The sequence below is a fragment of the Lycium barbarum genome, chromosome 3 (genome assembly GCF_019175385.1).
Source record: "Lycium barbarum isolate Lr01 chromosome 3, ASM1917538v2, whole genome shotgun sequence".
Lineage (NCBI taxonomy): Eukaryota > Viridiplantae > Streptophyta > Magnoliopsida > Solanales > Solanaceae > Lycium > Lycium barbarum.
Window position 1 is genome coordinate 23155052 of NC_083339.1, and position 23422 is coordinate 23178473.

Sequence of the window (23422 nt, forward strand, 5' to 3'; positions counted from 1 at the left end):
GCGAAAAAGAGCGCGAACAGGAAAGAAGGAAACTTGACATTCGGCTGCAAGCTATGACTGAGAAGATCCTCCGGTTTAATGTGGAGGGATCTGAAGATTTGTATAACAAGGGGTGTGAGCGGGTAAAAGGTGAGGGAATGGACCCAAGGCGGAGTATTTTCGAGGAACGGAATGTCATCTTCGATGGAATAGAAGGATATCCCGGCATTAGTGATACTATCCGATTCCACAAGTTGGAGTTTTTGAAAAACCCCGTTGGGTCCTACATATCGGTTTTTGTTAGGGAATTTTACGCTTCATATGGGGCAGCTGTATTCAAAGTAGTGAAGAAAGGGCAGCGAGCAACTCAAGTCCCGGCAATGAATGAGGTTGTATTCCGGACAAAGAAGATAGATGTCTCTCCATCGGCTATAAATAAAACACTATTCGGGGAAGATTATATAGAGCCCACAGCAGCGGAAGAAGGGGAGTTTGCCTACAAAATTGAACAGAAGGATACAATCCCCGTCCGAAAATGGGTAGCTTCTGTTATTGCACGGACAACAGATCCTGAATGGGCCATAGTGCCAAAGTTGACAGCCACCACGCGGATTTGGAAAAACACCCTAACGCCAGAGGCAAAGTTTTGGTGGCAAATTGTTCTGTTCCGAATCCGTCCTACCCAATCAGATAATTATTTGACTCCAGACAAGGCTGTTCTTGTGGCTTCCATAATGTCGCGATATAAGATCAACTTCGGACGACTGATAGCCGAAGACCTCCGAGAGAGAGCCACCCAGCCGGCCACTTCCCTCATTCATCCATGCCTGCTTACGCTACTATGCTTGCGTGCAGAACCAGAACCCCTACCCCATATCGATCACAGTGTGATTGCCAGCCATATTTATGACATCACAAAAGGGAAAGATGAGGTGTTCAGCCAGGATTCGTTGCCCTCTGCATCGGTTTCTGAGGTGCCGGAGGGGCATACGGGGTCAGATGTTATACCCTTGGCTATCATGGGTGAAGAGGGAGCTGCTGCGGATCAGCACACATATTCTGAGGCTCCACCGGCTGATCATGCTACACAGCCTATGCCACCTCCAGCTGCACCTACTTCGGGTGGTCCTACCTCTTCCACTGGAGCAAGCCCAGCACCACCGCAGGCAATACCAGGAGTCCCACCCGAGCTTGCGAGAAAAATGATGTTCAACCGGGACAATTTTGGGACAGTGGTCCTGCAAGCGGATCGCACAGATAGGCAGGTCAAGCAGATCATGACTGAGCTAAAATTATACACAAAAAGGGCTATTGATGCAGCGCTGCGACCGATAAAAGAACAAATGGCTGCGGACCACCTACAAATCCACTCCCGAATAGATGGTATTGAGGGCAGGATGACTGAGCTCACTAGGACACACCCTACATTGGAATTGGGCGCTATTCGGAGTGAGTTGCGGTCTGTCAAGGATGATGTGCAGAAATTGAAGGCCCAGGAAGTGGCTGTGGCGACAGACCAGGTTCCTAAAGTACACACGGAGTTGGTACAGAGCCTATACCAGCTGGTTCAGAGCCTACTAGGGGATGATGACAACGAAGACACGGTTGAGGAACAGCACGACGAAGAGTTGGAGGAGGATATCCCCTCTGTGGACAAAGGGAAGCGAAGCAGAGCATCGCTAGATCTCGAGCCCATTCTCCAAAGTCTTGATCCATATGCTGAGTTGCGCCCACAGAATGAGGAAGAGGAGCGGCGTACTTTGAAAAGAATCCGCCAGGAGTCCCGGTTAAGTTCCGACACCGCAGGAGCTACTTCTAGCTCAGCTCAGCCCATTGAGACGGCTCACCATATTTCTCCCCCACCCACTGCTCCACCCCATGATGCTGCGACAGATCCGAGTGCCTAGTGCGCTCCAGGGAGGCCCTCCATTTTTTAATGCGTTATATTGATGCTTTGAGGGCAATGCATGCTTTTAAGTTGGGGGTGTAGTATTTACTGATTGGTTGTTGGGATTGTTGTTTTAGTATACTGGAGATTGTTTTTAGTATTTTTGTTTTGATGGGTATTTTATCCCAAAATTGTGATAATAAGCATGTGTTTAAGACAATTGTTATTGTTTTGTTTTGTTGGTATTATTTTTATTAGCAAGTATGTGTTAGGACGTTCTTCGGTTGTTCTTTGCTATGTGTTTCTATTCCCGAAGAATGCTATGTGTATGTTAAACCTAGCATGTTTAGGATGTTTAATATAGAAGTAAAGTAATGATGACTTAAGTGGTAGTGGTCCGTGTTTCTAGCATAGATATAAATGGTTTTTACAAGTTCAATGATATCCCTCCGAAAAATAATTTGTGATATACATCAAAAATGAGTTGTTGATATTGACATGTATGGTTCTTTTAATGACATTGCAAAGAAAGGGTGTTTATGCATATGAAATCTTCAAACGGAAATGAAGTCGGAATATTTAAACAATCCTTATACCATTGTGTGGTGAGTTTTTAGCTTCTATTTGCATATGATGCTTGCAATCTAGAACTTGCCCGGTTGGTCGTGCGTGAATTCTAAGGAGAATTTGATTGTGAAGTGATCTTAGGCTTTCTTTGTATTAACCCCCAAGTATCTTAAATGAGCCTGGCCCGTACAGAAAATGATCCCTAGTCTCCCATTTTTGAGCCTATAGACTTTTTCTTCGATTAACCATGAACTAACCTATTTCCCTTTTGTGAATAATCCCATTTGGCACCAAGTCCCTCCTTGACACGGAAGAATGACAAATGAGGCTAAAAGCCTAAGTTGGGGGTGATAAGTCAAGATGCGAAAAATGAGGCCAAAGGCCTGTTGGGGGTGATCACGAATATAAAGGGACATAATTCAGCGTGGATAAAAAAAAAAAAAAAATTAGATATATAGGTATATAAGTTCTAAATAAATCCACGCTAAAGATGGAGGGTCGGAAATGATAGGAAGAATGATGAATGAAGTCAAAAAGAAGTGTCGAGGAGAGTGAGTCACCGATACCCAAATATTCATCCTACCCGTCCCTAAGCCAACGTTACAGGCCCAAAAAGTCCTAATGTGATCACGATCAAATTGTTCAGAGTTGAATGCATGGAAAATAAAGGCAAGCCTATGGTTTGTGCACGCATGGTATGCAAATTTCTTTGTGAGTGTGAGTATTCTTCTGTCTCTTTAGTCTTCTGTCCCATTTATGTCGTAAATGTGTGTTGGGACATACTTTGGTCTATGTGAGGGCATAAGGATTGTAGGTTTCAAAGTAACTGGCTTTCTGGAAGTTGAAATTCATGTGCATAGAGACCCCCGTACTATGATTGTGTCATTAATTGAGGTTGCATAGTTAATTGAAATTTTTCTGAAATGTGCATTTTGTGTCACAAACAGGAGATGGATAAGAGCCTAAATATTTTTCTTGGATCGAAGAGTCCATGCTAACAACACATGCCAAACCCACCGTAGTCATTCTTATTTTGCTAAGATGTCGTGTGTTAGTAGCGAGTATTGTTGTAGTTGCTTGAGGACAAGCAAAAGCTTAAGTTGGGGATGTTGATGTGCCGTGAATTTTAGCACATTTTATGCCTTTGTAACTAGACATGTTGCTTGATTTTAAGTGTTTTTACATTGTTTCTTATGTTATTTTTGTGTTTTATAGGGTTGATTAACTAAGGATTGGAAATGAGAAGTAATGCTGAAAAAACGGACAAATTGGAGCTAAGCGACGCTCCGTAACTCATGTTACGGACCGTAACAGGGTCCGTAACTCATGTTACGGTCCGTACCTTTGAACCGTAACAGGGCCTGAATTTCCAGAAAGTTTTCATTGAAACCATCAGTGTTACGGTGGAGTGTTACGGTCCGTAACTCATGTTACGGTCCGTAACATGTCACCGTAACATGAGCTAAATTTCCAGAGAGTTTCAATAAAACCTTCAGTGTTACGGTTTAGTGTTACGGTCCGTAACCCTTCACCGTAACATCATCCAAAATTCCAGAGAGTTGCCAAGTAATTGTCACCACTTACGCTTCAGAAGGACGGACCGTAACACAGGGTACGGTCCGTCGCATGGTGGCCGTAACGTCAAAGTGGTCAAATGACGAAATGAAGGACGGACCGTAACCTGAGTTACGGTCCGTAACAATGCGGCGTAAGGGCATTTTTGTCCAGAAACTTGGCGCGATTTTTGGCTCTATAAATACATAATGTAGGGTTTTAATTCAACATTCAGATTTTATTTTAGAGGCATAAACCCTAGGTTTTTAATCTTGAAGTGGTTGGAGCATTTAAGGCAACAACTTCACTCTCATTCCATCTTGTATTAGTATTGTAAGTGTATTATGTTAATCTTTAAGCTTTTTCTATCAAGAAACATTATGAGTAGCTAATTTCAATTCTAAGGTTGTGAATCCCATGATGGGTATTATGTGAATGGGTTTCTATTATTGATATATGCATAATGGTTGTTGTTATTTATTCTATCTTTGAGTTGTAACGTTGGGTAATGATTGCAAACATTAGCCGAAGCCATTATATTGACTTTTCTTGGGAAAGAGAGTCAATATTGGTAAGATTGAATAACAATGACTCGAGGCGTTAACCCTCGTTTAATAGACTAACTTAGGAATAAGAATAAGTCTAAATTGGCATCATTGGTCGCTCTTCGATTGTAACTCTTTTATATTCGGAAGAATCATAAAGAGGAAATACTGCTTAACTGTTGGGAAACATTAAGAAGTCTTTAAGAGACCAAGTGCATATTCATAGAACAACCATTAGAAGTATATCACTTTGAAACCTGAAGCATAATATCTAATCAAATTGGGGAACACAACCTTAGTCTCTCTCTCTCACATTAATTACATTTTAAGTCAAAGTATTAAATTACATTATTCAACAATCAATTCAAACTATCCGGAATAGGATTAAAGCATCTAAAGATCGGTATCGCATACGATTAGTAATCTTTTCTCTCCATATTCCCTGTGGGATTCGACCCCAACCTTGTTGGGTTACTATATTTGACAACGTCCGCTTTACGCCATTAATAGGTGTAATTTGAGCGTATCAATGCATGTATACATGAGAAGAGAATAAATATTCAGAAAGAAGGTGAAAAGTCAAAAGTCAACAAGTAAAAGTGCACGGAGGAAATAAATATGTGTCGGAGAATTAAAATTGAAGTGCATATGTATATAGATGAAAAGAGAATAAATATTCAGTACTATGGCGTATATCCATATGGGATTTATAATTCTTAAAGAACGTGAAAAGTCAAAAGTAAACAAGTAAAAGTGCACAGCGGAAATAAATTTGTGTAGGAGAATTAAAATTGAACTGCATACGTCTATACATGAGAAGAGAATAATATTCAGTAAGAACATGAAAAGTCAAAAGTGAACAAGTAAAAGTGTATAGAGGAAATAAATATGTCGGAGAATTAAAGTTTAAGTGCATACGTCTATACATGAGAAGGGAATAAATATTAAGTACTATGACATATGACCACGTGGGATTAAAAAATAGTTGGGTAAAGTGTACAAGTTATATAGATTATGGTACAAGCATTCATTGCGTGTACAATTTGTAAAGCTTTTGGTACAAGTTGGATATGTTGTGTTCGTACCTGCAAGGCACTTATATATATTAGAATGACATTCACCAATTTGTAAAATTTTTAAGAGAATTAAAACAATAGATCACTTTTGAAAAATAGAAATAGGAGATGCAAGTATTATCTTTTAAGAAAATAGGAAAAAATATTCATTATACATCTTTGTCCATTACAAAGATTTCCGGATCGGTACGTATTTCTTCCTCAAGAGCAAAATTTAGAGTACCACACGTTGTCATCTACACAAATGGTTTTTAATAATGATTGTCTGTAGACAAAATTAAACATCAAACAAACATTATTGTTTAGTTTTAGTAAAGTAATAATTAAAAAAATAGTAACAAAAGTTAGCAGTAAAAAGCGCCAACTCGACTAATTAAATTTTTTTAATAAGAAAGTGAATTTCTATTTTACGAATGCATTCATTTTTATAAAAAATCAAACAAACATTTACATTGAAGAATACTACTTACCTGAATTCAGGCCTCGATATAGTAGATACAAAGAATAATTTTGTAACATTCTTTTCTATAACATGTACCTCACACATCTGCATATAGAAAATGAAAATATTAAAATTGAATGAATTTCTAAAAAAGATGAAGAATATGAATAATATAGTAAATATAAAATCCACAAATAGAGTCGGAGGAGGAGGAGAAAGTGTGACATCATATGGCATATGTAGAAGAGGTTAAGAAGTTGGAGCTTCATTCCAACTTTGTTTAAATTCAAACTCAAATATTATATCAATTTGCTAGATAGGATTCCAATCCTTATCTTATCATTTATATATTTGAATTTTGAGAAATATGTGGAACCAATGTGATAAATTCAAATCTTTTATACTAAACGGAGACGGAACAAAAGAGACCGGTTCATTACCCTTCCTTATCCTTGTTTTTAACCTTCCCCTACGTTTTTGTTCTTTTATCTTCTTTGCTTTATTCTTTCTTTTGTTTGTTTAAAAAGCCAATTTTCACAAAAGTCAACAAAATACATAGATATATTAATGAATAGATACAAATACAGATTTGATTGGATAACTTTAAATTTCATTTTAAAACTTTAAATAATTGCAAATTCAGTAAATAAAAGTATGAAATGAAAACTTATTGATAATTATAGAATCTCATCACTTACAATTAAATCTGATCTGGTTAGCTTCAATTTAAATGTTAAACCTTAATATTTTTTTTTTAAAGATTCATATATTAAAGTTTCTTCACATACACTTGCATTATAACCCATAATATTTTAGCTCTATTCAAATCAGTTTAGATAAGCTATAGTTATTTAAGTTTTCTTTGCAGAGTCAGATATGATTTAAAAGAAGCCAATTTATCGTGATCATAATTCTAGGAGAATTTAAAAATGTTATCTTTAAATTTTTTATCTTTTAATTCAAATTTAAAGAAAAATGGAGAATGCAATGCAGTTGTTTGGTTTCGTCAAATATATATATAAAATATCTGATAGGATAAGTATTGGCTATAGTACGAGTTCACTTGGAAACTCTTCAGCCGTGGGTTTCTGGTTCAACACATGGAATAATTTTACTCCAAAAGTCTAATATTTTTAAATTCAAATGCTTAATTTTATCTTCTCAAGATAAACTTAATTTTATATAAAAAGATATTAATGAAGATACGGCGGATAACTTACCACAACTAAAAGATATCATGTTCAAATGTAATGGATATGGATTCTTCTTTATTCTTTAATTTAAAAGATTTTATCTTCCAAATTCAAATTTCAAATCTTCTTAATTTTACTTTAAATTACATGTTATTACAATAAAGAATAATATTGTCTTAAAATTGCCAAGTGGCTTGTTATTAACTTGTCATTTGACATAACCATAGTGCTTGTACCTCTCCTATTTTATATACTGGTATTTGTACCCACGTGATGCGCGGTCAATGTCAAATGAAATTAATCGTAAATTATTACTCAAATCTTATTTACAATATGTATGTACTTCCTTCAATATTTAGATTGATATTTTTGTGGAGACCATTATTTTACCTAGTCAATTTTTAATACTCCTCCTTTATTTTTCTGGTCAAGTAATATTCCTCTTGCATGTAAAGGATAATTAAAGGTTGTTAAAGTGATTCTTTAACAAACTTTTAGGGTAGAAAAAGAAGTTTGAAATCTAACTTTTATAGCTACTTTCTTTCACAACTATTGAATTTAATTTTTACCCGTTCCAATCCATATTCATATTCTCTGAAAAGAATCTATACTAATAGTTAAGGCTTTCCAATTACTCCTAACTTAATTCCTCTTTATAGTAAAAATAATCGTTTTTATCTTTCATTTAAAGAAAAATATAAACTATATACAATTTAGAAAGTTTATATTTCAAATTATATTCCAGATATTAAAAAACAATCAATTCAAAAAATTAACTACACTCATGTTATTTTAGTGTTCATTAATATCGTCCAAAACTTGTCATGTAATTTTTAATAATTCACCGCTTAGCTAAATATCATTTTACGTTATATGTATACATTATTAGATTTCCTCATAGTCAGTCAATATGTTTATCAAATATTTCTTGACATAGAGAAGCAGGAAAAAAAACTATATTCCATAAATAGAAGAGAAGTATCTTTAAGCTAATTGATTAGAGCTTGTAATTAGAGAGAAAGAACCTACATTCTTTCTAACCCATAAATAAAAAAATAAAAACAAATTACTCAGATAAGATAAACTAATTGAGTTTTGTAAATTTATTTATGTGATTGTAAGACATAAATTATGTTGAAGTCCATTATCATATATATTCACCAAAACAACAAACTTGCTCTATCATTACCTTTTTTTTGGAGTTCAAATAATGATGGTCCATTTCCTCAGACAAAAATCAAAGATGAACCATGAATCTGCAATGGGAAAAAAGATAATGGATACAATATTATAATTTTTTTTTAAAAAAATAGATACAATATTATACGTATTCATCATTAAAAGGAAAAATTTTGGTGATACGCAAGAGGTTAATATGTAGTTAATACTTGGATAGGAGTGCAGATAATATAACCAAAACATCCTTAAAGTAAGGTGCATGAATTTAATAAATATAATTGCAATAATTCTTATAAAAAATGAATATGATTTGATTTATTTATGATATACAAAATAAACGTGCTTCAATTCACATCAATTTTTTAGTATCACTAGTATTTATACCCGCGTGATGCGCGGTCAATGTCAAATGGAATTAATCGTAAACTATTACTCAAATCTTATTTACAATATGTATGTACTTCCTTTAATATTTAGACTAATATTTTTGTGGAGACCATTATTTTATCTAGTCAATTTTTAAACTTCTCCTTTATTTTTCTGGTCAAGTAATATTCCTCTTGCATGTAAAGGATAATTAAAGGCTGTGAAGGTGATTCTTTAACAAACTTTTAGGGTAGAAAAAGAAGTTTGAAATCTAACTTTTATAGCTACTTTCTTTCACAACTATTGAATTTAATTTTTACACGTTCCAATTCATATTCATATTCTCTGAAAAGAATCTATACTAATAGTTAAGGCTTTCCAATTACTCCTAACTTAATTCCTCTTTATAGTAAAAATAATCGTTTTTATCTTTCATTTAAAGAAAAATACAAACTACATACAATTTAGAAAGTTTATATTTCAAATTAAATTCCAGATATTAAAAAAAAATCAATTCAAAATTAACTACACGCATGTTATTTTAGTGTTCATTAATATCGTCCAAAATTTGTCATGTAATTTTTAATAATTCACCGCTTAGCTTTGCTAAATATCATTTTACGTTATATGCATACCTTATTAGATTTCCTTATAGTTGGTCAATATGTTTATCATATATTTCTTGACATAGAAAAGCAGGAAAAAGAAAACTATATTCCATAAATAGAAGAGAAGTATCTTTAAGCTAATTGATTAGAGCTTGTAATTAGAGAGAAATGAACCTACATTTTTTCTAACCCTTAAACAAAAAATAAAAATAAATTACTTAGATAAGATAAACTAATTGAGTTTTGTAAATTTATTTATGTGATTGTAAGACATAAATTATGTTGAAGTCTATTATCATATATATTCACCAAAATAACAAACTTTCTCTATCATTACCTTTTTTTTGGAGTTCAAATAATGATGATCTGTTTCCTTAGACAAAAATCAAAGATGAACCATGAACCTGCAGCGAGAAAAATAATAATGGATACAATATTATACGTATTCATCATTTAAAAGAAAAATTTTGGTGATACGCAAGAGGTTAATATGTACTTAATACTTGGATAGGAGCGCAGATAATATAGCAAAACATTTAAGAACATCTCTCGATATCAAATTATCGTGTAAACCATTAAGTTTATAAGAAAAATTGTTTCAATACATACTGTTATCAGTTTAAAAAATCTTTCAATACAAAATCCATAAAACGCCTAGTAAATATGATCAAGTGCACATTCTTCACATCTTTGTATTCAAAGATATAGTATCAGTTATAGTAAGAAAATAAGTTGATTCTAGTAATTATAGTTTGATTTAATAGCCACATAAGTGCACATGCAATCTGATAGTCAAGTACCGTATTCATCACGATATATAATTGTCATTTAACTATCATAATTTCAAATAACGGCTTGAACACATTAATACCATAGTAGAACTATTCAAGGCTGACAATCTTGAACAATAAAAATCATAACAAATTAAATATAAATAAAATGAATCTTGACATTACTTTGATTTTTTTTTTCAACATAAGAATTGCATTTTCTTAGTTCAAGGAAAACTAACATATCCAAGTCTAACATGCCACAAGTCTTATGAATCAGTCAAGTAAACAAAGTGATAATATTTTCATCTTGAAAATTATTAGACACAAATAAACCGTGATTACAATAGCATCGCCTCTACAAACACTATTTTTTGGTTAATGCCTTTATCAAACTCAAATAAAATCTTTACCCAACTTTTCCTAATAATCACAAAAGCTAAATTGGTTCACATATTAGGAACATGCACCACCTCAGTTAATGTCAAATTTTTTTCCAGATATGAGATTAAAGAAGAACATTTCATTCCAAGAACTTGTAGTTCTAGAATCACCAACATAAATCATTCTTCTTCTTCAACTCGATTGCAGAAAACAAAGTTATTTTGTTAGCATAAACATGCTTGACAGCACCACAATCTAACACCTAGTCTTTTACATTAGTCATAAGATTCACTTGAGACATAACCATAACAATTATATCATCCCCTTAGTCAAATTCATTTTTACTTAGCGGGACTATCATTTATCTTAATCTTCTTCCGTATTAAAGTGTATGATGGTTTAATTTATCACATACACTAAACACATTTTTTTAAATAAAACAACATGCCCACATACCTTATTAACATGAGTAATTGAATGAGTAACATCAATTGTACAAGATTACCTCCAATAGCAATGCATCCTGTTGGCCAAAATCAAATGCCCTAAAACTGACAATTATTCCAGGCTTCCAGCCATGCCGCCACAATAATTGCCTCGATAGACAATTAGTTTTCAATCATAAATTACTTCCCTTCCAAACCTTATGAGTGTGCTGGAGTAGTGTCCACAAATATGTTGTCATTTGCATTTGCCTATTAGTTTTGTTGGTTACAGCGTAGAGATATATAAATTGTATTTCTTCAAGTGTTTCCTAAGCGTAAGAGCCTTAACCAAAATGTTGTAATTTGTTTGGACTTGAGCCTTCGGTTTTGTTTCTACCGGTTCATGTATGGCAAACATTTCTTTTGCCACGGGTTGCTCCCCTCGAATCAATTTGATTCCCTCTAGAGTTGGAAATTTTGATAACTTGGTGGAGTGTCGAAGGCACTGTCTTTTCTTCAGAAGGAATATACTCCACGTGATTGTGCCTCGATCATCTTCAAAGTACTTACCGGATGAATGGAAAGAATATTTTCGTTTTCTATGAAGAAGAATTTTGTCATCCTTCAAAACCTCATCACTAGTATTTATGATAAAGCATCAATTTTGTTCACCAAGCACAAGTCATTTCTCATCATTCTTTTAAAAATAGAAGTACCTCATACCAAAATAAAATTTAGAGTAAGAATCACTTATAATAAAACTCGAAATATAGTGATTCGCAACTCGCAAGTGTAAATAATTTCTTCCAATATTTCCACCACATTTTCTCATTCACATGAATAGATACTCTCAAGTCTAGAAAAATCACCAAAAGTCAGATTAATCACATTTTTGTTGACAAGCATTGTACAAAGGAGTAATATTTTATGCTTCTTTCAAGAGACACCAAAGGTGCAACTTCCAAGCATAAATGTGATCCAGCCAACTTATGTTGTTCCACAATTTGAAAGTAAACTCTACTTCATTTTTATGTACTGGACTAATAAATCACTATAAGCATGTCCAATATGCCATTCATAAATTTAGCATGCATTTCAAGATCATCATAAATTTGATCATCTATCTCAACATTTATGAGACATGTTCCCCAAAAATCACAAAAAATAGAAACTCATAAATAAGTGGAGTTAAGAAAGTGGAACCCGATTTTTGTTATCGCAAATATTCCAATCTTTCCCAGCAATGGCGACATAGCAAAAACTTTCCAAATTGCGATGTCTCCTTTGATCATTAGAATCTTACTGGTGCATTATAAGATATTTAAGATCCAAAAGTTCATCAATTTTCTTTTATCATGCTTAAAAGAACAAAAAAAAAAAAAAAAAAAAAAAAATCCAAAAGCTAATTTATATGCAAATGGTCTTCAAATCACTTTCTTAAGGGAAATATGACAATGATTTCCGTTACACGCCTAAATAAATAAAAAATGATGGCAACAGACTTCATTCCAACTGACAATTTTAATTGGCATCAACAGTTGCACCATCTTGAATGGACACAAAATGACAAGCCTTTGAATATATGTTTTCAATTATGTAATTCATGAAATAAAATATAATATTTTTAAATCGATCATCACATAATGAACATCTACCCAATAATTATAAAAACTAATTGTCATTAATTTTAGGGTTGTAAATTAAAGATTGAGTAGAGATAACAAAACCAGATTTTGATCGCAACTTATAACGTTATTGCACGCTGCGATCTTCGCCATGAATCTCTTTTAGTAATTTATGTTATTTTCATTTTTCTTGAAACATTGCATCCTCTTCGACTTTATCGTCAACGTGATTGATTATAGGCCCCGTAACCATTTTCTTCACGATGCTCGTCCAAATCAACATTATCCTTCTCCACTGTAACATTCTGTAATTTCTCCATTCTCTTCCCTTTTTAATAATAACAAGAATCTGTCTGCATATGGTTCAGGGCATCATTATGTGGTAAGGAGATGCCATCTGCATCCTCATCGTTGAAAGTGATTGATGCTTCGTCGGCAGCTCCTCGGTATCTTTTCTCCGGGTTATGGACATCGTTGTCTTTATTTTTTCCTGATTCTGGAAATCAAAGAATGATTAGTAGTGAGTTTTGATAATAGCAAAATAATACACTATTGTCCTTAGCCCCACAGTGGGTGCCAAACTGTTATTATTATTTTTTTTTTGTCCAAAGAGCAAAAAATTGTATGGTTAAGAGTTCCGGGTGAGCACCAAAAACCCGACAACAAACTTGCGGGGGTAATACTTCTTTTCAGCACCAATTAGTTGTCAACGGTGGAAAAATAGCAGCGGAGTGGTCATTTTGAATCTCTACGCTCTGCACTCTTTCTCCTTAGACCAGCTTTGTCTCGAAAAGGGTTTTTCTGGTAAAGGTTTTTAACGAGGCAGCGTTAAGGATGTTACATGACTTTTTCGCAAAAATGGAAAAATCTTCCACTTCCCGGTCACATCTCAGTGAGTAACCGGAAAGTGCGGAGAATATCTGTATACGGTAAAATTCTACATTACACATGGCACGATGTGGTATCGACATGTGGCATATGAGAGCGGTCGAAGATATATTTCGTACTAGAACCCGAAGCAGAGTCTACGAAGAAATTGCCATGGGTCACTAATGAATTCCAGCGTTACGTAACCGGTCCGGATACAAATCTATGGCCGGCTAAGAAATAATTCAAGATGTGACTGTTATAGAAACGTTACAAAAGACCCCAAGATCCCTCCAGCCTTTATTAGGCTTTATTAGCTTTTATTACCTATTAATTACCTTTTAACAGTTCTACCCGGACACAGGCACCAACAGTCAACTGTTATAGATGTTTAAAGGTTTCATCCGGACACAGTTAATGGCTGCATTCAATACCATTTATGGCTCATTAATATTCATTATTGCTCGTCATTATGCCGTGATCATAACGGCTGAGTATTACTGGGGATTTAAAGCCCTCACAGCCTTAGTATAAATAAGGGGAGATATTCCATTTGTATACTGAATTACAAGCTTATCAATAGAACTCGGAGGCCCCCGTAGCAATCTTCATTGAAGGATTTTTCCGGGCTCAGGCTAATCAGGCTCTATTTATTCTCATTGATTAACAATACACTATTTATTTGATTTGATATCTGCTTATCTGCTCAAATTAATATACGTATCCTTAAAACAACTATACAAATTTAATTGTATTTTTTTGGGGTAAACTTTTGTAGCAAGCAATTTTTCTTTCTTTCTATTTTTTATAAAGATTTTTACATTTTTTCTACGAATTTCAATATTGTCAAAGTGGAAATAACTCACAAAATTTATCTATTAATTGAATTATATTGGACCTCAAATATTTGGGGGCCTAAAGGCAAAGGCTTCACTGAACTCCCATTTAAGCCACCGCTGGTTGGATAGCATTTCAGAAAGGACTAAGACGGATCATGAGAATTTAGAAGATATTCGAAAGAGAATTATTCGAAAATGTAAGGGATTGCCACTCAGAGGCGGATCTAGGATTTAAACTCCTAGGGTTTAACCTTTTAAATTTTTTAGCATTGAGCCATTATATTTCTAAAGTTATGGGTTCATATCTACTATTTATTGTAAATTTAGTAAATTTTTACATATAAATTTGTACACCGCATCGAAAATTTGGGGTTCAATTGAAACCCAAATTATAATGCTACATCCGCCTCTGTTGCCACTTTTTGCAAAGACTATGGAAAGTCTCCTGCGTATTAAGTTAAAGAACAAGAGTGGCTGTCACGACCCGACTAGGGGCCGTGACGGGTACCCGGGGCTAACCACCGAGCACCACTCATTCTGCTACTCATCATACTCGTTAAACATTCTTTTATCAAATTCGTACTCAATCATAAGAAAATCATTTTTCATTTGAGAATATAGATACTTGTATAGACATAAGCCTTTCGGCTATCAAAATGATAATATATATACATATATACAGTAGTAATCTTGTGAGACCATATAACCCACAACTGCGTATCTATGAGCCTCTACTAGAGTGCTAGACATCGGGACGGGACAGGACCCCGTCGTGCCCAAAATATACATATATACATAAAAGAATAGCCACGGCACCTCCGGAACAATGGAGTGCTCTCAAGTCAGCTAACAGCCCCTACGAGTCTGGATCAAGCTCACCTCCCTGTCTACCTGTGGGCATGAACACAACGTCCAAAGAAAACGGACGTCAGTACGAACATTGTACTGAGTATGAGAGGCATAAGTAATAATAACATGTCAAGGAGATAAAGGAAGCATCAAATAAAGAGCAACTGTAACTGACTGTCCATCATAAAGAAATAATACATGCTGACTTACTTCATAATCGTCATCATGTCATGTATGCATAAATGTATAAGTTGCCCGTCCATATAGGTACGGTGTGATAATAGTTAACCTGCGTCCAGGCCTCCCGCGTTCGGGGTATAAGCTGCCCACTGCAGTGGTGTGTCTACCCGTGCCATATTGGCACGGTGTAATATCATCAACATATACTCATCATAATGCATGTATAATAACTCAAAGATATCTATAATTTATCGAGGTGACCTATGGTCGTGAACCCCCGATTCCGTTATGGAACATTTATAAGTATTCTGCCTCACCTTGAAGGAAATAGTATATAAGGTGAGTGTATACAATAAATGACATCATTAACTTTATGGTATTCTGCCTCACCTTGAAGGAAATAATATATATAAGGTGAGTGTATACAATAAATGACATCATTAGCGTTATAGGAACATCATATGATAAACTCTAGAATCTTTATACTTAACTCATTATCATCATTTATTGAACTCATTATATATCTCTCATCTCATATGACTATTCATGAATGTAGGCTATTAGTTTTCCGAGATATAGAGGATTGATGGAGAAGGAGGAAAAAATCATACCATCGGATTCATGCCATAGAAAGAAAGGACTAGCCTCACATACCTTTTTCGTTTAACTATTCTATCGCTTGCTTGTTCTCCTTCAATGCCCACGTTTCTACCTTCAAGAGAAGTCGCATGAACATTAGCTAATCGATTACTTAAACGTGCTTACTAAGGCTAAAGAAACTTGGGCAGCATTTCCTTTGTTTATACAACTTTTCCCATATTCTATATCAACTCCCAAACGTTCATAACAACATTTACAATATAATAGACAACAATCATCATTCATCTACATTATCCGCATTTCACAATTCCTCTTCAATTTCTCCATAATTGTGATTATAGCTCGCTATTGCGTTTTCTCATATATAATACTTATCCCATGGTCTAAATGTCATTCACAATATTCTTACAACCACAACATACCAACATTCATAATTCAATCCAAACCTTCACCCAACAATGTCACTATTCACTCATTTATGACCCATTTCCTATATCTTTCTATAATCCAAGTGCTTTTAACTTTCAACAGCTTAAACAACCAAGAATGATCATAAAACTCACCTTAGATGATGGATGAACAACCCTTGAGTGGAACTTCTCTTCTTGCACCAAAAAAACCCTAGTCCACTTCCCTTGGGATTTCTTGACTTAGATGAACTTTGGTAGGTTTCTTACACTTGATTTTGTGGGTTTAATGTAGTTGATCATGGATTTCTCTTGGTTTCTTGTGGATGGAGAGTGGAGAGAATTCTAGAGGTTTCTATGTCCAAAAATGATAAAATAATGAGTTAGGGTCGAATTTGGTCTATTTATAGTGGTCCAGAAAATTCTGGACCGACACAACATGCTGCAAGCTTTGCTAGACGCAAAGCGTGCTTTGCGAGCCGCATGTTGTGTCACAGACCTCGCAACATCACCAAATTTCACTGTCACACTTTGCTGCACAATTGCGTGGCCGCAAAGCGCGCTTTGCTGCTCGCATGTTGCGCCACAAAGTGCGCCATAATGTGACATTTTACCAAACTTCCACCGAAACTTAACTCCGATGATCCGACGAGTCTTAAACCTTCCCGAGGCTTACTAAACATGGTTTTTCTCCATTATATACCCAAGATGGACATATCTATCCCCATGACCTTGAAAAATTTGTCCTACTTCCCAAGGCTAGGACAATTAGCATTCGGCGAAACTCAACGTATGAAAATGAGAGACGTAACAGTGGCAAACTGTTTTAGACAATCAAATATGGGAATTAGAGGAAACGGCAATAGACCTTTTTTCGTCATTTTGTACTTGAGCTACGACGATTTAGCCCCCATCTTGAAGCGTTGTTTCTCAGATTGTGTCATTTTTCCTAAAGATACGGTCATAAATGTAGAGGAAAAAAGGAAAAAAAAGAAGAAGAAAAAGAGGTTGATCAGAATTTGGATGGCACAAGGTTATCTCAGCTAGTTGAAAATAACCAACAGGAAGCAAAAGGACGTGAGTATTGCATGAACTTAGCTATGCGCTCTTTCTTTCACGAGTTGGAGACAAATGACAAAAATTCAAGTGTGATAATATCTTGCAAAGTTCATGTATGTAGTGCAAAAAGACGTGAGTTTAAGTCTTCTTTTGTTCACTTTGTTTAATTTCCTTTTCATTTTGCACCATATCTTTTTCTTCCTTTTTTGTATATTTACTATTTTGTCCTCATGGATGATTGAAGAAAATGAGTCCTATTATTGTTTAACAAGGAAATAAAGAAAATTGAGGGGAAAATAAAGGCGGATTCTGGATTTAAAGATGGTAGGTTCCTACAATAATTTTAGGTTATTATAAAACAATAACTAGGTTGTAAGTTGTTTGCTAGATTCGCCGCTGGGTGCAAATCATTGAAAATATAAAATTATTGGGTGTACAAACAGAGTGCTACATCACAACAACAACATACCCAGTGTATGTGTGAGGCCTTTTGGGGAAAATCGTGGGGGCTGGGCCCAAAGTGGACAATATCACATCATGTTAAGAGAATCTTTGAGTTGTTTTACCTGAAATTTTTTATCAGAGTCAATGATTCGAAGGAACGAGCATGGAAATGGTGGAGTGATGGCGTGAGCCCAACTTAGAGTCTTTGCCCGTCTAGACGTCTTTACTGCTACCTTACTGTAGTTGTAAAGACGAATACGCGCACACAAAACAAAGTAGTGGGCTTTGGTGCCATAAATACTTTATTGATGTGGGTGGCACACAATTAATCTCTAAATTAGCCCATGATTGATGATGGATCATGTAAAACTTAGTTCGATGAGGAGATTGTTGGGTGTAAGAACAAAATCTCATATTAGTAGCTAAAAGAGAAAATAGCCAAATGAGCCCAACTTAGAGTCTTTGCCCGTCTAGACGTCTTTACTGCTACCTTACTGTAGTTTTAAAGACGAATACGCACACACAAAAAAAAGTAGTGGGCTTTGGTGCCATAAATACTTTAGGCAAACTTACTCAAATGACTACCTTATTATAGCTTCCTACCATTTGTAGCTATCCTTTTAAATATTACCATTTGTAGCTACATTTTAGCAAAATAGTGTATGTTTTCGCGTGTATTTATTGCCAACAAATACATAAGAACATGGTAAAAAAAACAGGATCCTTAATTTTAGCCTTTAACGGTGGAGCTATTAAATTAGATATTAATATATTTTTTTTGATGTATTTTAGTGATTTTTTTTTTTTTTTTTTTTGCTTTGATGTATTTCAGTGATTTTTTTTTTTTTGCCATAATGTATTTTCGTGTCTTTTTTTTTATATGTAATTCAGTGATTTTTTTTTTTTTGCCATAATGTATTTTACTGATTTTTTTTTTTTATGTATTTCAATGGCTTTTTTTGATGTATTTCAAATACACTGTGTACATTCCAACTACATATGAAGCCAAATATATTCAAATTTTCGTGTATTTGAATGAATTTCAACAAATACATTCAGATACAAATACAAAAATTAACAAAATACACTAAGAAATACACTCAAAAAATACAAAGACAAATACATTAAAAAACAGTGTATTTGTGAGATGTAGATTTTTTAATGTATTTGTATTTGGCTTTTAACAAATACACACGGTCAGATCTGAGACACTACCACCACCAAAAACCCTAATCTCTCCACCACCATCAAAATCTTAATCTAAGACACCACCACCACGTAAAACCCAAATATGAGACACCACCACCACCAAAAAACCCTAACCTTTCCACGACCAACAAATTGACCCAAGAAAAACGCAATTGCCTTGAAGAGTTTCCTGAGAATGCTAGAAAGTAAAAATATTGTTAGGAACTTGACTTATTCATGAAATTAATGTGGAGAAGGGAAAGTTCTTTTCAAAATATGTCACATGTGGATGACAATTGACAAATAAATCATCCGTACCAAATCTAAGATTACGAGTCAGTTACTAGTAACTACCAAATCTGAGATTTCCTAGTTGTGGTATTTAAGTTTGGACCTTCTAGGGTGAGCACAGAGGGAGAGGGAGAAGAGAGAGAGAGGGGCAGCGGAGAGAGGGGGGTGAGCACGGAGGGAGAGGGAGAATAGAAGAGGGGCGGCGCGGCCATGGTGGTGGTGGTTGAGAGAAGGGGAGGGGGAGTTTTTAGGGTTTTGAGAAATGAAAAATTTGAAATGGGTAGTGATTGGAAAAAAAAAAAAGATATATGTGTTTGGGTATGTATTTTTGATATAGCTACCATTTGTAATTTAGAAAGTTAATTAGCTACTAAATATATTTAAATAAAAGGGTAGTTAATATTAATAATTAGGTCTTAAAAGAAGTTACAATGAGTAAAAATTTCAATACTTTATTGATGTGGGTGGCACACAATTAATCTCTAAATTAGCCCATGATTGATGATGGATCATATAAAACTTAGTTCGATGAGGAGATTGTTGGGTGTAAGAACAAAATCTCATATTAGTAGCTAAAAGAGAAAATAGCCAAATGAGCCCTCAACGTTTGATCAAAATTCTAATTACACACCAAATCTTTGCGGGTCCTATGACCCCCCTTGTCATTTTAAAAGTAGAATATATTGCTCCCTAAATGCTGAGGTGACATGAGGTGGCAAAGAAAGTGTATTTCACTCTCTTTGAGAGAGTGAAGGCGAAAGACAAGTATAAAACTAATTAATTATACACATGTCATTTTTTAATTCACACCTATACAATTTTTTGATTAAATTTCTTTAATCCATTAATTTAAACTGAAATATTTTTTCTTACATTTCATCATCTTCCTCATCGCCATAGATAGACATTGGACCGATGCCCTCTGATTCTTTCTTCTGTGATGTCATAGCTATTATGTGAATAATTCAATTAGGGTTTTTAGTTGATGAATGATAATTCCATTAGTTGTTAAAGGACCAGAAATCCAATCATATCTTAAGAAATCTGGTTAGAACTGGTTGCTTCTTACTAGTTTCAGTAGGCCATGGCCGGCAAACGGAGGGGAGGGGAAGAGGGTGAGAACAGAGGTGAGAGAAGTGGGAATAGGGCAGTGGCTGATTGGGAGATGGAGTTCGCCGGAGCTCCGGCATGGTAGCTCGTCAGCGGTGGCAATGAAGAAGGGAGGAGCTGAAATTATTAAGAAAGCCAAATGAGAGAGGAAAATGTAATATGTATATATATATATATATATTAAAAGAAGATAAGGAAAAGAATAAGAAAAATATTTTAATTTTTTTTTAATCAAATGTACAGGTGTCAGGCGTGTGCACGTCACTCTATAATACATAGCTGGAACTCCCGCAAAGGTTTGATGAGTAGTTGGGATTTCGATCAAACGTTTGAAGCTCATTTGGCCATTATTTTCTCATAGCTAAAAAGAAGAAGAAAATCTATTTATAAAGTACTGTTGAATATTCTTAACGGTGTGAGATGTTTTTGAGAGAATTATACGAGTTTGTCCCGAAACGGATAATATCACATCATATTAAGAGTATCTTTGAGTTATTATAACCCAACAAAAATAAGATATAAATCACAAAAAGAGAGCATATATATTAAGAATGCAAAATGCCAAGAACTTTCGTTGTTATCTAATAACATCTACACATACATTATTTCCTAACAATCTTTCCGAAATCAATAATAGATGTTGATTGATTGCACCTTTAACTACAAAGTTATAATTACCAAGTACCAACAAATTTTCGGTGAGTTAATGCTATGATTAATCAATCCCCAACGACCGATCATAATCTCACTAACAGTGCAAATTTGTTAGTACAAAAATATTATCCTCAACGAAGTAAAAGCTCCTGTACAATTGACAGTTCTATTCTCTACTTACTTTGATCAAACCTATAAATTCAAAGGTAATGAGGATCATCATAATTTGATCATTTTTACGTTAAAAAAAAAAAAAAAAAAAAGAGTAGCTTGTTATATGGTCTAAATGTAGTGTTTTTGAGTGTGCATGTTCTTTTTTAAGTGGTAAAAACTTGGCATCAAGATATAGTATTATCTTCTCTAAACTTTATCATTCACGTTGAGATTAATTGTGACAAGAATGCTCCAAAATTGATGATCCAAAATATCACGCCTGGATAAGTATTCTTTGAGTAAATTAACTTTTAGTAATATTTGATTCCCTAAAACGAAAAGTTCTCTAGATATAAAGCTAAGAATATTGATACGACACGACATAACTTCAGACATAAAAGGTATTCCTTGAGTAAATTATTTGTTCATCTTTGTTTCCCTAAATCGAATACTTTTTATATAAGGCTAAAAGGTATGGTGACAGAATTTGTCTCTTGAGATAATTAGATAAATTATTCCTTTGAATAAATTACTTTCATTATTTGATTCGATCTCTAAAAGGAATAATTTTTCATATAAAGCTAAAATGTATGATGATATAACATTATAACTGGCGAAATTCCGAAGGTTGCGTAAGACCCCTTCAACCTTGCTCACGTATTAGCTTGTGTGTACTGTCATTTACCTACCTAGCTTCTTGTACTATTTTTCCTGGCAAATCCTTGAGTAAATTATTTTCAAATCTTTGATTCCCTAAATGAAATTCTTTTTTATAAAATAAATAATGTTTTGCACTGAATGATGAAGAGAAAACTGCATCATCTAAAGATACAAGTTACTTTCGCAACAAATTTAATTTATGTTATCTTTATATTACTTACTTTCTTGGTAAAATTTTATACTATTACTTGTTACAATTAACAGTTGACTTTCTCACTTTTTATTACTCGCAACCATCATAACACGCAACTTCCATACCCTTATCCAACTCTTCGTACTATAATTGTGTTTCCAGTCTTTGTGTCATAGAAAATAATCTTATCTGTAAAAACTTTTGTACATATTATATCGACATTAAATGTAATTCAACGAACAAATGGAGAAAGAAGGTAAAATAAGTTATCTGTACATATTATATCGACATTAAATGTAATTCAACGAACAAATGGAGAGACATTAAATGTAATTCAACGAACAAATGGAGAAAGAAGGAAAAATAAGTTATCTGTACATACTATATCGACATTAAATGTAATTCAACGAACAAATGGAGAAAGAAGGAAAAATAAGCACATTATCTCTATCCGGGTCCCCACTGTATATATGCTGCACGTTGATGAGAAAGTGAAGGGACCAAAAAAAAAAAAAAAAAGGAAGAAAAGCAAGAATCATTATAAATTGTTGGCCTAGTGTTGTTGGAGTACAGGAAAGCGAGGACCAGGGGCGGAGCCACTATTGGTCATATGAACACCCTTCTTCGGAAAAAATTATTGGATGCCTATATTAAATATAGAACTTTGTGGATATATATTAGTAATGAACAACCTTGACATAGAAAAGAAGGATAGCCCAGCGGGTAAGGGTGTGCAAACTCTCGCTGAGGACGCGAGTTTGAATCCCGGCTGTGTGTTTTCTTCATGCGCTATTTTTTTTTCCTCACACATCTCCTGTCCTAAAATATGAACACCCTTGATGAAAATCCTGGCTCCGCCCTTGGCGAGGACTCAAAGATTGTATTTGAGTCTTGGAGGATTAATAAAGTGTCGATTATAAAAGACATTTGTATGGAGGAAAATATTTTTTAATCTTATGTTTGGTTTTTGAAAAATATTTTCTAAGAAAATAAGTTCTTTAAAAATGAGAAAATACTTTCTAGTAGAAGTATGGAAAACGAGTTTCATGAGTATTCTACACTAACTGTCTCCTCCCCACCCTCCATATCCCCTATCCCAACCATCCACACACCCTTAACTCTGCCCCCACTTCATACTGTTTGAATAGATTATATGCAAATGTTTTGAGACATGTTTTCTGCGTACTTATCAAACACTAAAAAATAAATAAGAAAATCACTTATTTTCCTGAAAAATATTTTCGAAGAATTTTTTTTTTCGTGAAAAACATTTTCCTTCCTACCAAACACACCCTTAAGGTTTTAAGTATTCAAGAAATAACGTAGC

At 34.3% G+C, this 23422-nt stretch overlaps 1 long non-coding RNA gene across 1 annotated transcript; it reads right to left on the reverse strand.

Moving 5' to 3' along the window:
* Positions 1–18858: 18858 nt before the first annotated feature.
* Positions 18859–20725, reverse strand: LOC132630774 (uncharacterized). The gene is made up of 2 exons (XR_009578683.1): positions 20199–20725; positions 18859–19233 (listed from the first exon to the last, which is right to left on the reverse strand). It is a non-coding gene; the product is annotated as an uncharacterized LOC132630774 (long non-coding RNA).
* Between the last annotated feature and the right edge of the window lie 2697 nt (positions 20726–23422).